General features: G+C 48.3%; 1 protein-coding gene across 1 annotated transcript in view; it reads right to left on the reverse strand.

Annotated features, from left to right (window-relative positions):
* The window catches only part of LOC132207874 (uncharacterized), a 148,200-nt gene extending 129,466 nt beyond the window's left edge, over nucleotides 1–18,734 (reverse strand). The window contains exon 1 of the mRNA XM_059643717.1: nucleotides 18,628–18,734. The gene's annotated coding sequence lies outside the window, so the exon portion shown is untranslated. The remainder of the gene's footprint in view (nucleotides 1–18,627) is intronic.
* Between the last annotated feature and the right edge of the window lie 299 nt (nucleotides 18,735–19,033).

Below are 19,033 nucleotides of genomic sequence, written 5' to 3' on the forward strand. Positions count from 1 at the left end.
ACTGCATCCCATTTCCCGCAGACACTGCATCCCATTTCACTCAGTCACTGCATCCCATTTCACTCAGTCACTGCATCCCATTTGAAGCAGTCACTGCATCCCATTTCACGCAGTCACTGCATCGCATTTCACGCAGTCACTGCACCGCATTTCACGCAGTCACTGCACCGCATTTCACGCAGACACTGCACCGCATTTCACGCAGACACTGCATCCCATTTCACTCAGTCACTGCATCCCATTTCACTCAGTCACTGCATCCCATTTCACTCAGGCACTGCATCACAGTTCACTCAGTCACTGCATCACAGTTCACTCACTGTCTGAATCACAGTTCACTCAGTGAGTGCATCACATTTCACTCAATGATGGAATCACATTTCACTCAGTGACTGAATCACATTTCACTCAGTCACTGCATCCGATTTCACGCAGTCACTGCATCCCATTTCACGCAGTCACTGCATCCCATTTCACGCAGTCACTGCATCGCATTTCACGCAGTCACTGTATCACATTTCACTCTGTCACTGCATCCTATTTCACTCAATCACTGCATCTCCTTCACCACAGTCACTGCATCCCATTTCCATCAGTCACTGGTGCCCGTATCTCACAGACGCTGCATTCAATTTCCCACACTCACTGCATCCCATTTCCCATAGACACAGCATCTCCTTTCCCTCAGTCTCGGCATCTCATTTCAATCAGTGATTGCATCCTACTTCCCACAAATACTGCATCCCATTTCCCTCAGTCAGTGCATCCGATTTCCCTCAGTCACTGCATCCCACCTCCCTCAGTCAGTGCATCCCATGTCCCTCACTCACTGCATCCCATGTCCCTCACTCACTGCATCCCATTTTACTAAGACAGTGCGTCCCATTTCTCTCAGCCACTGAATCCCATTTCCCTCAGTCACTGTACCCCAAGCCCGCTCGGGCACTGAATCCCTATTAACTCAGTCACTCCTTCCCAGGACCTCAGCCACTGCATCCCATGTCCCACAGTAACTGCATCCCATTTCCATCAGGCACTGCAGCTCATGTCACTCTGTCACTGCATTCAATTTCCATCAGTCACTGCATCTCATTTCACTCATTAACTGCATCCCATTTCACTCAGACACTGCCTCCCATCTCACTCAGTCACTGCATCCCATTTCCATCAGTCACTTCATCCCATTTCTGTCAGTCACTGCATCCCATTTCCATAAGTCACTGCATCTCATTTCCCTCAGTCACGGCATTCCATTTCCCTCAGTCGCTGGATCCCATTTTTCTCAGTCACTGCATCCCGTTTCTCACTGATGCTGCATTCAATTTCCGTCAGTCACTGCATCCCATTTCCCTCATTCACTACATCTCCTTCACCACAGTCACTGAATCCCATTTCCAACAGTCACTGTTTCCCGTATCTCACAGACGATGCATTCAATTTCCAACACACACTGCATCCCATTTCCCATCGTCACAGCATCTCCTTTCCCTCAGTCTCTGCATCACATTTCACTCAGTGATTGCATCCTACTTCCCACAAATACTGCATCTCATTTCCCTCAGTCACTGCATCCTATTTCCTTCAGTTACTGCATCACCTTTCCAACAGTCACTGCATCTCATTTCACTCATTCACTGTATCCCATTTCACGCAGTCACTGAATCACATTTCCCTCAGTCACTGCATCCCAGTTCACTCAGTCTCGGCATCTCATTTCCCTCAGTCACTGCATCCCATTTCCCTCAGTCACTGCATCCCATGTCCCTCAGTCACTGCATCCCACGTCCCTCATTCACTGCATCCCACATCCCTCAGTCACTGCATCCCATTTCACTCAGTCACTGCATCCCATTCCCCACAGTCACTGCATCCCATTCCCCACAGTCACTGCATCCCATTCCCCACAGACACGGCATTCCATTCACTTGAGTCGCAGCATCCCATTTCAAACATACACTGCATCTCCTTTCCCTCAGTCACTGCATCCCTATTCACACAGTCACTGCATCCCAGTTCACACAGCCACTGCACCCCATTTCACACAGCCACTGCATCCCATTTCACACAGCCACTGCATCACATTTCACACAGCCACTGCATCGCATTTCACTCAATGCTTCACTTTACACTCAGTCAGAGCATCCCATTACCATCTGTCACCGCGTCCCATTTCCTCAGACACTGCATCTCCTTTCCACAGTCACGGCAATCCCATTTCACTCAGTCACTGCATCCCATTTCACTCAGTCACTGCATCCATTTGACACAGTCACTGCATCCCATTTCCCTCAGTCACTGCATCCCATTTCCACCAATTACTGCATCCCATTTATCTCAGTCACTGAATTCCATTTCCCTCAGACACTGCATCCCATTCCCCACAGTCACTGAATCCCATTTCCCACATTCACTGCATCCCATTTCCATCAGTCACTGCATCCCATTTATCTCAGTCACTGCATCCCATTTATCTCAGTCACTGCATCCCATTCCCCACAGTCACGGCATCCCATTCACTTGAGTCGCAGCATCCCATTTCAAACATACACTGCATCTCCTTTCCCTCAGTCACTGCATCCCTATTCACACAGTCACTGCATCCCAGTTCACACAGCCACTGCACCCCATTTCACACAGCCACTGCATCCCATTTCACACAGCCACTGCATCACATTTCACACAGCCACTGCATCGCATTTCACTCAATGCTTCACTTTACACTCAGTCAGAGCATCCCATTACCATCTGTCACCGCGTCCCATTTCCTCAGACACTGCATCTCCTTTCCACAGTCACGGCAATCCCATTTCACTCAGTCACTGCATCCCATTTCACTCAGTCACTGCAACACATTTCACTCACTGACTGCATCCCATTTCACTCAGTGACTGAATCACATTTCACTCAGTCACTGCATCCCATTTCAAACAGTCACTGCATCCCATTTCATTCAGCCTCTGCATCACATTTAACTCAGTCAGTGCATCCCATTTCACTCAGTCAGTGCTTCCCATTTCACTCAATCACTGCATCCCATTTCACTCAATCATTGCATCTCCTTCACCAGAGTCACTGCATCCCATTTCCAACAGTCACTGTTTCCCCTATCTCACAGACGCTGCATTCAATTTCCCACACTCACTGCATCCCATTTCCCACAGTCACAGCATCTCCATTCCCTCAGTCTCTGCATCGCATTTCACTCAGTCGATGCATCCCATGTCCCTCAGTCGATGCATCCCATGTCCCTCAGTCACTACATCCCATGTCCCTCAGTCAGTGCATCCCATTTCCCTCAGTCACCGCATATCATTTCCCTCAGTCACCGCATCCCATTGCACTCAGTCACTGCAGCCCATTGTCCTCAGTCACTGCATCCCATTGTCCTCATTCACTGCATCCGATTCCCCTCAGTCACTGCATCCCATTTCACTCAGTCACTGCATCCCATTAACCTCAGTCACTGCATCCCATTTCACTCAGTCACTGCTTCCCATTTCACTCAGTCACTGCATCCCATTACCCTCAGTCGCAGGATCCCATTTCCAACAGACACTGCATCCCATTTCCGTCAGTCACGGCATCCCATTTCCCTCAGTCACTGCATACCATTTCCATCAGTCACTGCATCCCATTTCCCTCAGTCACTGCATCCCATTTCCTCAGTCACTGCATCTCCTTTCCACAGTCATGGCAATCCCATTTCACTCAGTCACTGCATCCCATTTCAGTCAGTCACTGCATCCCATTTCACTCAGTCACTGCATCTCCTTCACCACAGTCAATCGTCCCATTTCACTTAGTCAGTGCGTCCCATTTCACTTCGTCACTGCGTCCCATTTCCATCAATCACTGCATCCCATTTCCCAGTCACTGCATCCCATTTCCCTCAGTCACTGCATCCCATTGTCCTCAGTCACTGCATCCCATTACCCTCAGTCACTGCATCCCATTACACTCAGTCACTGCATCCCATTACACTCAGTCACTGCATCGCATTTCACTCAGTCACTGCATCCCATTAACTTCAGTCGCAGGATCCCATTTCCAACAGACACTGCATCTCATTTCCCTCAGTCACTGCATCCCATTTCACTCAGTCACTGCATCCCATTTCACTCACTGACTGCAGCCCATTTCACTCACTGACTGCATCCCATTTCACTCAGTGACTGAATCACATTTCACTCAGTGACTGAATCACATTTCACTCAGTCACTGCATCTCCTTCACCACAGTCACTGCATCCCATTTCACTCAGTCACTGCATCCCAATTCCATCAGTCACTGCATCACATTTCACTCAGTCACTGCGTCACATTTCACTCAGTCACTGCATCACATTTCACACAATCACTGCATCCCATGTCCCACAGTCACTGCATCCCATTTTCATCAGTCACTGTTTCCCGTATTTCTCAGACCCTGCATTAAATTTCCCACACTCACTGCATCCCATTCCCCTCAGTCACTGCATCCCATTTCCCTCAGTCACTGCATCCCATTTCACTCAGTCACTGCATCCCATTTCACTCAGTCACTGCAACACATTTCACTCACTGACTGCATCCCATTTCACTCAGTGACTGAATCACATTTCACTCAGTGACTGAATCACATTTCACTCAGTCACTGCATCTCCTTCACCACAGTCACTGCATCCCATTTCCAACAGTCACTGCAGCCCATTTCACTCAGTCACTGCATCACATTTCACTCAGTCACTGCGTCACATTTCACTCAGTCACTGCATCACATTTCACACAATCACTGCATCCCATGTCCCACAGTCACTGCATCCAATTTTCATCAGTCACTGTTTCCCGTATTTCTCAGACCCTGCATTAAATTTCCCACACTCACTGCATCCCATTCCCCTCAGTCACTGCATCCCATTTCCCTCAGTCACTGCATCCCATTTCACTCAGTCACTGCATCCCATGTCCCTCAGTCACTGCATCCCATTTCACTCAGTCAGTGCGTCCCTTTTCGGTCAGGCACTGTATCCCATTTCCCTCAGTCACTGCACCCAAAGCCCGCACGGGCACTGATTCCCTATTAACTCAGTCACTCCTTCCCAGTGCCTCTGTCACTGCAGCTCATGTCACTCTGTCTATGCATCGCATTTCCATCAGAGAGTGCATCCCATTTCCCTCAGTCACGGCATCCCATGTCCCTCAGTCACTGCTTCCCATGTCCCTCAGTCACTGCTTCCCGTGTCCCTCAGTCACCGCATCCCATTTCACTCAATCACTGCATCCCATTTCACTCAGTCACTGCATCTCCTTCACCATAGTCACTGCATCCCATTTTCATCTCTCACTGTTCCCAGTATCTCACAGACGCTGCATTCAATTTCCCACACTCACTGCATCCCATTTCCCATCGTGGCAGCATCTCCTTTCCCTCAGTCTCTGCATCGCATTTCACTCAGTGATTGCATCCCATTTCCCTCAGTCACTGCTTCCCATGTCCCTCAGTCACTGCATCCCATTTCACTCAGTGACTGAATCACATTTCACTCAGTCAGTGCATCCCATTTCCCACAGTCACTGCATCCCAATTCCCTCAGTCACTGAATCCCATGTCCGTGCGTCACTGCATCCCATGTCCGTGTGTCAATGCATCCCATGTCTCTCAGTCACTGCATCTCATGTCCTTCAGTCACGGCATCTCATGTCCCTCAGTCACTGCATCCCATGTCCCTCAGTCACTGCATCCCATTTCACTCAGTCAGTGCGGCCCTTTTCGGTCAGGCACTGTATCCCATTTCCCTCAGTCACTGCACCCAAAGCCCGCTCGGGCACTGATTCCCTATTAACTCAGTCACTCCTTCCCAGTACCTCTGTCACTGCAGCTCATGTCACTCTGTCACTGCATCGCATTTCCATCAGACAGTGCATCTCATTTCACTCAGTCACTGCATCCCATTTCCCTCAGTCACGGCATCCCATTTCCCTCAGTCACTGCATCCCATGTCCCTCAGTCACTGCTTCCCATGTCCCTCAGTCACTGCTTCCCATTTCACTCAGTCACTGCATCCCATTTCACTCAATCACTGCATCCCATTTCACTCAGTCACTGTATCCCATTTCCTTCAGTCACTGCCTCTCCTTCACCACAGTCACTGCATCCCATTTCACGCAGTCACTGAATCGTATTTTACTCAGTCACTGCATCCCATTTCACTCAATCACTGCATCTCCTTCACCAAAGTCACTGCATCCCGTTTCCATCAGTCACTGTTTCCCTGATCTCACAGACGCTGCATTCAATTTCCCACACTCACTGCATCCCATTTCCCATCGTCACAGCATCTCCTTTCCCTCAGTCTCTGCATCGCAATTCACTCAGTGATTGCATCCCATTTCCCTCAGTCACTGCATCCCATTTCCCTCAGTCACTGCATCCCATTTCCGTCAGTCACTGCCTGCCATTTCCCTCAGTCACTGCATCCCATTGCACTCACTGATGCATCCCATTTCAAGCAGTCACTGCATCACATTTCCATCAGTCACTGCATCCCATTGCACTCACTGATGCATCCCATTTCAAGCAGTCACTGCATCACATTTCCATCAGTCAGTGTTTCCCGTATCTCACAGACGATGAATTCAATTTCCCACACTGACTGCATCCCATTTCCCTCAGTCACTGCATCCCATTTCCCTCAGTCACTGCATCCAATTTCCATCAGTCACTGCATCCCATTTCACCCAGTCACTGCATCCCATTGCACTCACTGATGCATCCCATTTCAAGCAGTCACTGCATCACATTTCACTCAGTCACTGCATCACATTGCACTCAGTGACTGCATCGCATTTCACGCAGTCACTGCATCCCAATTCCCTCAGTCACTGCATCCCATGTCCGTGTGTCACTGCATCCCATGTCCGTGCGTCACTGCATCCCATGTCCGTGCGTCACTGCATCCCATGTCCCTCAGTCACTGCATCCCATGTCACTCAGTCACTGCGTCCCTTTTCGGTCAGGCACTGTATCCCATTTCCCTCAGTCACTGCACCCCATGCCCGCTCGGGCACTGATTCCCTATTAACTCAGAAACTCCTTCCCAGTACCTCTGTCACTGCAGCTCATGTCACTCTGTCACTGCATCGCATTTCACTCAGTCACTTCATCCCATTTCACTCAGTCACTGCATCCCATTTCCATCTGTCACTGCATCCCATTTCCGTCAGTCATTGCATCCCATTTCACTCAATCACTGCATCCCATTTCACTCAGTCACTGTATCCCATTTCACTCAATCACTGCATCCCATTTCACTCAGTCACTGTATCCCATTTCCTTCAGTCATCTCCTTCACCACAGTCACTGCATCCCATTTCACGCAGTCACTGAATCGTATTTTACTCAGTCACTGCATCCCATTTCACTCAATCACTGCATCTCCTTCACCATAGTCACTGCATCCCGTTTCCATCAGTCACTGTTTCCCTTATCTCACAGACGCTGCATTCAATTTCCCACACTCACTGCATCCCATTTCCCATCGTCACAGCATCTCCTTTCCCTCAGTCTCTGCATCGCAATTCACTCAGTGATTGCATCCCATTTCCCTCAGTCACTGCATCCCATTTCCCTCAGTCACTGCATCCCATGTCCGTGTGTCACTGCATCCCATGTCCGTGTGTCACTGCATCCCATGTCCCTCAGTCACTGCATCCCATGTCCCTCAGTCACTGCTTCCCATTTCACTCAGTCACTGCATCTCATTTCACTCAGTCACTGCATCTCATTTCACTCAGTCACTGCATCCCATTTCACTCAGCCACTTCATCCTATTTCACTCAGTGACTGCATCACAGTTCACTCAGTGACTGAATCACAGTACACTCAGTGAGTGCATCATATTTCACTCAGTGACGGAATCACATTTCACTCAGTGACGGAATCACGTTTCACTGAGTCACTGCGTCGCATTTCACGCAGTCACTGCATCCCTTTTCCCTCAGTCACTGCATCCCATTTCACTCTGTCACTGCATCCCATTTCACTCTGTCACTGCATCCCTTTTCACTCAGTCACTGCATCCCATTTCACTCTGTCACTGCATCCACTTTCACTCTGTCACTGCATCAGAGTTCACTCTGTCACTGCATCCCATTTCACGCAGTCACTGCATCCCATTTCACACAGTCACTGCATCCCATTTCACACAGTCACTGCATCCCATTTCACACAGTCACTGCATCACATTTCAGTCAGCCAGTGCATCCCATTTCACTCAGTCGCTGCATCCCCTTCACCACAGTCAGTGCATCCCATTTCCATCAGTCACTGATTTCGTATCTCACAGACAGTGCATTCTATGCTTCTCATTTCACTTCGTCACTGCAGCTCATGTCGCTCTGTCACTGCATCCAATTTCCATCAGTCAGTGCATCGCATTTCACTCAGTCAATGCATCTCATTTCCGTCAGTTACTGCATCATATTTCCATCAAACAAGGCATCTCATTTCACTCAGTCACTGCATCGCATTTCACTCAGTCAGTGCTTACCATTTCACTTAGTCACTGCATGTCATTTCACACAGTCACTGCAACCCATTTCCCTCAGTCACTGCATCCCATTTCACTCAGTCACTGCATCCCATTTCACTCAGTCACTGCATCACATTTCACTCAGTCACTGCATCTCCTTCACCATAGTCACTGCATCCCATTTTCATCTCTCACTGTTCCCCGTATCTCACAGACGCTGCATTCAATTTCCCACACTCACTGCATCCCATTTCCCATCGTGGCAGCATCTCCTTTCCCTCAGTCTCTGCATCGCATTTCACTCAGTGATTGCATCCCATTTCCCTCAGTCACTGCTTCCCATGGCCCTCAGTCACTGCATCCCATTTCACTCAGTGACTGAATCACATTTCACTCAGTCAGTGCATCCCATTTCCCTCAGTCACTGCATCCCAATTCCCTCAGTCACTGAATCCCATGTCCGTGCGTCACTGCATCCCATGTCCGTGTGTCACTGCATCCCATGTCTCTCAGTCACTGCATCCCATTTCCGTCAGTCACTGCATCCCATTTCCCTCAGTCACTGCATCACATTTCCTTCAGACACTGCAGCTCATGTCACTCTGTCACTGCATCCAATTTCCATCAGTCACTGCATCCCATTTCACCCAGTCACTGCATCCCATTGCACTCACTGATGCATCCCATTTCAAGCTGTCACTGCATCACATTTCCATCAGTCACTGTTTCCCGTATCCAACAGACGATGAATTCAATTTCCCACACTCACTGCATCCCATTTCCCTCAGTCACTGCATCCCATTTCCCTCAGTCACTGCATCACATTTCCTTTAGACACTGCAGCTCATGTCACTCTGTCACTGCATCCAATTTCCATCAGTCACTGCATCCCATTTCACGTAGTCACTGCATCCCATTTCAGTCAGTCACTGCATCCCATTTCACTCAGTCACTGCATCTCCTTCACCACAGTCACTGCATCCCATTTTCATCACTCACTGTTCTCCGTATCTCACAGACGCTGCTTTCAATTTCCCACACTCACTGCATCCCATTTCCCACAGTCACAGCATCTCCTTTCCCTCAGTCTCTGCATCGCATTTCACTCAGTGATTGCATCCTACTTCCCAAAAATACTGAATCCCTTTTCCCTCAGTCACAGCATCTCATTTCACTCAGTCCCTGCATCCCATTCAACTCAGTGATGCATCACATTTCACTCAGAGACAGCAACAGATTTCACTCAGTGACTGCAGCCCATTTCTCTCAGTCACTGTATCACATTTCACTCAGTCACTGCATCCCATTTCACTCAGTCACTGCATCCCATTTCCCATTGTCACAACATCTCCTTTCCCACAGTCTCTGCATCTCATTTCAATCAGTGATTGCATCCTACTTCCCAAAAATAGTGCATCCCATTTCGCTCAGTCACTGCATCTCATTTCACTCGGGCACTGCATCCCATTTCCCTTAGTCACTGCATCCCAATTCCGTCAGGTCACTGCATCCCATGTCCGTGTGTCACTGCATCCCATGTCCCTCATTCACTGCATCCCATTTCCCTCAGTCACGGCATCCCATGTCCATCAGTCACGGCATCCCATGTCCCTCAGTCACTGCATCCCATGTCCCTCAGTCACTGCATCCCATGTCCCTCAGTCACTGCATCCCATTTCACTCAGTCACTGCATCCCATTTCACTCAGTCACTGCATCGTATTTCACTCAGTCACTGCATCTCATTTCACTCAGCCATTGCATCCCATTTCACTCAGTGACTGCATCACAGTTCACTCAGTGACTGAATCACAGTACACTCAGTGAGTGCATCATATTTCACTCAGTGACGGAATCACACTTCACTCAGTGACGGAATCACACTTCACTGAGTCACTGCGTCCCATTTCACGCAGTCACTGCATCCCATTTCACGCAGTCATTGCATCCCATTTCACTCAGTCACTGCATCACATTTCACTCAGTCACTGCATCACATTTCACTCAGTCACTGCATCCCAATTCACTCCATCACTGCATCTCCTTCTCCACAGTCACAGCATCCCATTTCCATCAGTCACTGGTTCCCGTATCTCACAGACACTGCATTCAATTTCCGACACTCACTGTAATCCCATTTCCCAAAGACACAGCATCTCCTTTCCCACAGTCACTGCATCTCATTATAATCAGTGATTGCATCCGACTTCCCAAAAATAGTGCATCCCATTTCGCTCAGTCACTGCATCTCATTTCACTCGGTCACTGCATCCCATTCCCTCAGTCACTGCATCTCAATTCCGTCAGTTACTGCATCATACTTCCATCAAACAATGCATCTCATTTCACTCAGTCACTGCAGCTCATGTCACTCTGTCACTGCATCCAATTTCCATCAGTCAGTGCATCTCATTTCACTCATTCACTGCATCGCATTTCACTCAGTCACTGCATCGCATTTCACTCAGTCACTTCATCCCATTTCACTCAGTCAGTGCATCCCATTTCCATCTGTCACTGCATCCCATTTCCGTCAGTCACTGCATCCCATTTCACTCAGTGATGCATCCCATTTCACTCAGTCACTGCATCCCACTGCACTCAGTCACTGCATCCCATTGCACTCAGTCACTGCATCCCATTTGAAGCAGTCACTGCATCCCATTTGCGCAGTCACTGCACCGCATTTCACGCAGTCACTGCACCGCATTTCACGCAGACACTGCATCCCATTTCACTCAGTCACTGCATCCCATTTCACTCAATCACTGCATCTCCTTCACCACAGTCACTGCATCCCATTTTCATCACTCACTGTTCCCCGTATCTCACAGACGCTGCTTTCAATTTCCCACACTCACTGCATCCCATTTCCCACAGTCACAGCATCTCCTTTCCCTCAGTCTCTGCATCGCATTTCACTCAGTGATTGTATCCTACTTCCCAAAAATTCTGAATCCCTTTTCCCTCAGTCACTGCATCTCATTTCACTCAGTCCCTGCATCCCATTCAACTCAGTGATGCATCACATTTCACTCAGAGACAGCAACAGATTTCACTCAGTGACTGCAGCCCATTTCTCTCAGTCACTGCAGCCTATTTCACTCAGTCACTGCAGCCCGTTTCACTCAGTAACTGTATCACAGTTCACTCAGTGACTGAATCACAGTACACTCAGTGAGTGCATCATATTTCACTCAGTGACGGAATCACATTTCACTCAGTGACTAAATCACATTACAGTCAGTCACTGCGTCCCATTTCACGCAGTCACTGCATCGCATTTCACGCAGTCACTGCATCGCATTTCACTCAGCCACTGCATCGCATTTCACTCAGTCACTGCATCCCATTTCCCTCAGTCACTGCATCCCATTTCCCTCAGTCACTGCATCCCATTTCCCTCAGTCACTGCATCTCATTTCCGTCAGTTACTGCATCATACTTCCATCAAACAATGCATCTCATTTCACTCAGTCACTGCATCCCATTTCACGCAGTCACTGCATCCCATTTCACGCAGTCACTGCATCACATTTCACTCAGTCACTGCATCACATTTCACTCAGTCACTGCATCACATTTCACTCAGTCACTGCATCCCAATTAACTCCATCACTGCATCTCCTTCACCACAGTCACAGTATCCCATTTCCATCAGTCACTGGTTCCCGTATCTCACAGACGCTGCATTCAATTTCCGACACTCACTGTATCCCATTTCCCATAGACTCAGCTTCTCCTTTCCCACAGTCTCTGCATCTCATTTCAATCAGTGATTGCATCCTACTTCCCAAAAATACTGAATCCCATTTCGCTCAGTCACTGCATCTCATTTCACTCAGTCACTGCATCCCATTTCCCTTGGTCACTGCATCCCATTTCCCTCAGCACTGCATCTCATTTCCGTCAGTTACTGCATCATATTTCCATCAAACAATGCATCTCATTTCACTCAGTCACTGCAGCCCATGTCACTCTGTCACTGCATCCAATTTCCATCAGTCAGTGCATCTCATTTCACTCATTCACTGCATCGCATTTCACTCAGTCACTGCATCGCATTTCACTCAGTCACTGCATCCCATTTCACTCAGTGATGCATCCCATTTCACTCAGTCACTGCATCCCATTTCCCGCAGACACTGCATCCCATTTCACTCAGTCACTGCATCCCATTTCACTCAGTCACTGCATCCCATTTCACGCAGTCACTGCACCGCATTTCACGCAGTCACTGCACCGCATTTCACGCAGTCACTGCACCGCATTTCACGCAGTCACTGCACCGCATTTCACGCAGACACTGCACCGCATTTCACGCAGACACTGCATCCCATTTCACTCAGTCACTGCATCCCATTTCACTCAGGCACTGCATCACAGTTCACTCAGTCACTGCATCACAGTTCACTCACTGTCTGAATCACAGTTCACTCAGTGAGTGCATCACATTTCACTCAATGATGGAATCACATTTCACTCAGTGACTGAATCACATTTCACTCAGTCACTGCATCCGATTTCACGCAGTCACTGCATCCCATTTCACGCAGTCACTGCATCCCATTTCACGCAGTCACTGCATCGCATTTCACGCAGTCACTGTATCACATTTCACTCTGTCACTGCATCCTATTTCACTCAATCACTGCATCTCCTTCACCACAGTCACTGCATCCCATTTCCATCAGTCACTGGTGCCCGTATCTCACAGACGCTGCATTCAATTTCCCACACTCACTGCATCCCATTTCCCATAGACACAGCATCTCCTTTCCCTCAGTCTCGGCATCTCATTTCAATCAGTGATTGCATCCTACTTCCCACAAATACTGCATCCCATTTCCCTCAGTCAGTGCATCCGATTTCCCTCAGTCACTGCATCCCACCTCCCTCAGTCAGTGCATCCCATGTCCCTCACTCACTGCATCCCATGTCCCTCACTCACTGCATCCCATTTTACTAAGACAGTGCGTCCCATTTCTCTCAGCCACTGAATCCCATTTCCCTCAGTCACTGTACCCCAAGCCCGCTCGGGCACTGAATCCCTATTAACTCAGTCACTCCTTCCCAGGACCTCAGCCACTGCATCCCATGTCCCACAGTAACTGCATCCCATTTCCATCAGGCACTGCAGCTCATGTCACTCTGTCACTGCATTCAATTTCCATCAGTCACTGCATCTCATTTCACTCATTAACTGCATCCCATTTCACTCAGACACTGCATCCCATCTCACTCAGTCACTGCATCCCATTTCCATCAGTCACTTCATCCCATTTCTGTCAGTCACTGCATCCCATTTCCATAAGTCACTGCATCCCATTTCCCTCAGTCACGGCATTCCATTTCCCTCAGTCGCTGGATCCCATTTTTCTCAGTCACTGCATCCCGTTTCTCACTGATGCTGCATTCAATTTCCGTCAGTCACTGCATCCCATTTCCCTCATTCACTACATCTCCTTCACCACAGTCACTGAATCCCATTTCCAACAGTCACTGTTTCCCGTATCTCACAGACGATGCATTCAATTTCCAACACACACTGCATCCCATTTCCCATCGTCACAGCATCTCCTTTCCCTCAGTCTCTGCATCGCATTTCACTCAGTGATTGCATCCTACTTCCCACAAATACTGCATCTCATTTCCCTCAGTCACTGCATCCTATTTCCTTCAGTTACTGCATCACCTTTCCAACAGTCACTGCATCTCATTTCACTCATTCACTGTATCCCATTTCACGCAGTCACTGAATCACATTTCCCTCAGTCACTGCATCCCAGTTCACTCAGTCTCGGCATCTCATTTCCCTCAGTCACTGCATCCCATTTCCCTCAGTCACTGCATCCCATGTCCCTCAGTCACTGCATCCCACGTCCCTCATTCACTGCATCCCACATCCCTCAGTCACTGCATCCCATTTCCCTCAGTCACTGCATCCCATTTCCATCAGTCACTGCATCCCATTTCCCACAGTCACTGCATCTCCGTTCCTCAATCACTGCATGTCATTTCACTCAGTGTCTGCAGCCCATTTCACCTCAGTCACTGCATCCCATTACCATCAGTCACTACATCCCATTACCCTCAGTCACTGCATCCCAGTACGCTCAGTCACAGCATCCCATTTTCCTCAGACACTGCATCCCATTTCCCTCAGACAGTGCATCTGATTTCCATCAGTCACTGCATCCCATTTCCCTCAGTCATTGCATCCCATTAACCACAGTCACTGCATCGCGTTACCCTCAGTCACTGCATCACATTACCCTCAGACAGAGCATCCTATTTCCCACATTCACTGCATCTCCTTTCCCTCAGTCAATGCTTCACATTCCACTGAGTCACTGCATCCCATTCCACAGTGTCACAGCATCCCATTTCACTCAGTGACTGCAACCCATTACCCTCAGTCACTGCATCCCATTTCCATCAGTCACTGCGTCCCATTCATCTCAGTCACTGAATCCCAGTTCCCTCATTCACTGCATCCCATTTATCTCAGTCACTGAATTCCATTTCCCTCAGACACAGCATCCCATTCCCCACAGTCACTGAATCCCATTTCCCACATTCACTGCATCCCATTTCCATCAGTCACTGCATCCCATTTATCTCAATCACTGCATCCCATTCCCCACAGTCACTGCATCCCATTTCCCTCAGTCACTGCATCACATTACCCTCAGTCACTGCATCCCATTACCCTCAGTCACTGCATCCCACTTCACTCAGTCACTGCATCCCATTTCACTCAGTCACTGCATCACATTACCCTCAGTCACTGCATCCCATTGTCCTCAGTCACTGCATCCCATTACCCTCAGTCACTGCATCCCACTTCACTCAGTCACTGCATCCCATTTCACTCAGTCACTGCATCCCATTTCACTCAGTCACTGCATCCCATTAACTTCAGTCGCAGGATCCCATTTCAAACAGACACTGCATCTCATTTCCCTCAGTCACTGGATCCCATTACGCTCAGTCACAGCAGCCCATTTCACTCAGTCACTGCATCCCATTTCAAGCAGTCACTGCATCCCATTTCAAGCAGTCACTGCATCCCATTTCATTCAGCCTCTGCATCACATTTAACTCAGTCACTGCATCCCACTTCACTCAATCACTGCAGGCCATTTCACTCATTGACTGCATCCTATTTCACTCTGACACTGCGTCCCGTTTCCCTCAGTCACTGCATCCCATTACCGTCCGTCACTCCATCCAATTACTGTCAGTCACTGCATCCCATTTTGATCAGTCACTGCATCCCATTACACTCAGTCACTGCATCCATTTGACACAGTCACTGCATCCCATTTCCCTCAGTCACTGCATCCCATTTCCACCAATTACTGCATCCCATTTATCTCAGTCACTGAATTCCATTTCCCTCAGACACTGCATCCCATTCCCCACAGTCACTGAATCCCATTTCCCACATTCACTGCATCCCATTTCCATCAGTCACTGCATCCCATTTATCTCAGTCACTGCATCCCATTTATCTCAGTCACTGCATCCCATTCCCCACAGTCACGGCATCCCATTCACTTGAGTCACAGCATCCCATTTCAAACAGACACTGCATCTCCTTTCCCTCAGTCACTGCATCCCTATTCACACAGTCACTGCATCCCAGTTCACACAGCCACTGCATCCCAGTTCACACAGCCAGTGCATCCCATTTCACACAGCCACTGCATCCCGTTTCACTCAATGCTTCACTTTACACTCAGTCAGGGCATCCCATTTCCATCTGTCACTGCGTCCCATTTCCTCAGTCACTGCATCTCCTTTCCACAGTCACGGCAATCCCATTTCACTCAGTCACTGCATCCCATTGCCCTCAGTCACTGCATCCCATTGTCCTCAGTCACTGCATCCCATTGTCCTCATTCACTGCATCCGATTCCCCTCAGTCACTGCATCCCATTTCACTCAGTCACTGCATCCCATTACCCTCAGTCACTGCATCCCATTTCACTCAGTCACTGCATCCCATTACCCTCAGTCACTGCATCCCATTACCCTCAGTCACTGCATCCCATTACCTTCAGTCGCAGGATCCCATTTCCAACAGACACTGCATACCATTTCCATCAGTCACTGCATCCCAGTTCACTCAGTCTCGGCATCTCATTTCTCTCAGTCACTGCATCCCATTTCCCTCAGTCACTGCATCCCATTTCCCTCAGTCACTGCATCCCATTTCCCTCAGTCACTGCGTCCCATTTCCATCAATCACTGCATCCCATTTCCCAGTCACTGCATCCCATTTCCCTCAGTCACTGCATCCCATTTCACTCAGTCACTGCATCACATTACCCTCAGTCACTGCATCCCATTGTCCTCAGTCACTGCATCCCATTACCCACAGTCACTGCATCCCATTACCCTCAGTCACTGCATCCCACTTCACTCAGTCACTGCATCCTATTTCACTCAGTCACTGCATCCAATTTCACTGAGTCACTGCATCCCGTTTCACTGAGTCACTGAATCACATTTGTTGTTCTCACTTGAATGCAATGGTCATGAATCTCCTCCAATGGTTGGTCATGTATTTCCAATGCAAAATTTTACCAAGTTTTGATTTTCAATTTTGATTACATGTGTCTCCTCTATTCTATAGGATGCTGCAATAAACTCAAATTTGACAAATCATAATTCAACCACCATTACCTACAGAGTTAATTTCATCAAACAGATCCAATTAGAATTGTCACATTCCCAAATCCTGATTCACGTTTTTCTAATTATGGGCCACGTGGTTAAGAAAAAAGACACTTAGAATCACAGAGATGTACAGTCGGGAAACAGATCCTTTGGCCCAATTTGTCTATGTTGACCAGATATCCTAAATTAATTTAGTCCCATTTGCCAGCATTTGGCCCATATTCCTCTCAACCCAGCCTATTCATATACCCATCCACATGCCTTTTAAATGTACAAGCCTCCATCACTTCCTCTGGCAGCTCACTCCATACATGCACCACTATGAAAAAAATCCGGTCCATTTTAAATCTTCCCTCTCTCATTTTTAACCTATTCCCTCCAGTTTTGGCTTCCAGCAATCCGGGGAAAAGATCTTGGCTGTTCGCTCTATCCACGTCCCTCGTAATTGTATAAACTTCTATATGGTCAGCCCTGAACTCCCAAGTTCCAAGAAATAGCTGCCTGTTCAATCCCACGGTATACCTCCAACCTCCGATGCTGGTAACATCCTTTTAGAGCTTCTCTGAACCCTTTCAAGTTTACAACATACAACAATACAGCGCAGAACAGGCCCTTCGGCCCTCAATGTTGCGCCGACATCCTTCCTCTCGCAAGGAGACCAAAATCGATTGCAGTATTCCAAAAGCAGCCGAACCAACGTCCTACATGGCTGCTAAGTGATCTCCCAACTCCTATACTCAATGCACTGACCGATAAAGGCGAGTACACCAAATGTCTCCTTCATATCCTTTCTACCGGTGGCTGTACTTTGATGGAACTACGAAACTGCACTCCAGCATGCTGCCCTGATTTGCCTTTCCAAAATGTAGCACCTCACATTTGTCTAACCTCAACACCACCTGCCATTCCTCAGTTTATTGGCCCTTGTCAATGTCCCATTGTATTCTGAGGTGACCTTCTTGGCTGGCTACTACACCTTCAATCATTGGGAAACTAACTAACCACACCTTCTATTTTCATGTCCAAATCATTGCATCACTTCAACTCCCCCTCCCACTCCCTGAATGACATGTCCATCCTGGGCCTCTTCCAGTGTCACAACCAAACCACCCAGAAACTGGAGGAGCAGCACCTCATATTCCGCCTCGGGAGCTTCCAACTCAACAGCCTCAATGTGGACTTGGCCACCCTCAAAATCTCCCCACCCGCCAACCTCATCCCAAGACTAGTTCCTCCCCTCATCCCCGCCTCCATGACCTGTCCGCCTTCTCTCCCACCTATCCACTCCTCCCACCTCACTGACCAACTCCCACCACTGCTTGGAATTATTCTTCTTTTCACACTTCATCAGCTCGATGTTATTTCTAAAATCTATTTTCCAATTGTTGGAAAAAGTGAGAAAAAGAGAAGTAAAAGAAGTTACATTTTTACCACTCGTGAAATCTCTGAATATTCTTCTGTTGAAAGGCCGCCAAGGAACGATGCAATTCTTTTGTCACAAACGCTGTGAGGGAGACATCTTTTTCGGTTCCACTAACTCCACCCTAAGGAAGACAAACCCACGTAACATACCTGGTGACTTAAAGCATACTCTATTGTTGCCCAAGGTGGAGAGCTGGATGAACACAGCAGGTCAAGCAGCATCAGAGAAGCAAGAAAGCTGATGTTTCGGGACGAGACCCTGCTTCAGAAAATTGGCGCTGGAGAATCTGAGATAACAAGGTGTAGAGCCGAATGATACTGCTTGGCCTGCTGTGTTCATCCAGCTTTACACCTTCTTATCTCAGATTCTCCAGCATCTGCAGTTCCTACTACCTCTATTGTTGCCCTTTCACTT

The sequence above is a fragment of the Stegostoma tigrinum genome, unplaced genomic scaffold (assembly GCF_030684315.1).
Source record: "Stegostoma tigrinum isolate sSteTig4 unplaced genomic scaffold, sSteTig4.hap1 scaffold_192, whole genome shotgun sequence".
Classification (NCBI taxonomy): domain Eukaryota; kingdom Metazoa; phylum Chordata; class Chondrichthyes; order Orectolobiformes; family Stegostomatidae; genus Stegostoma; species Stegostoma tigrinum.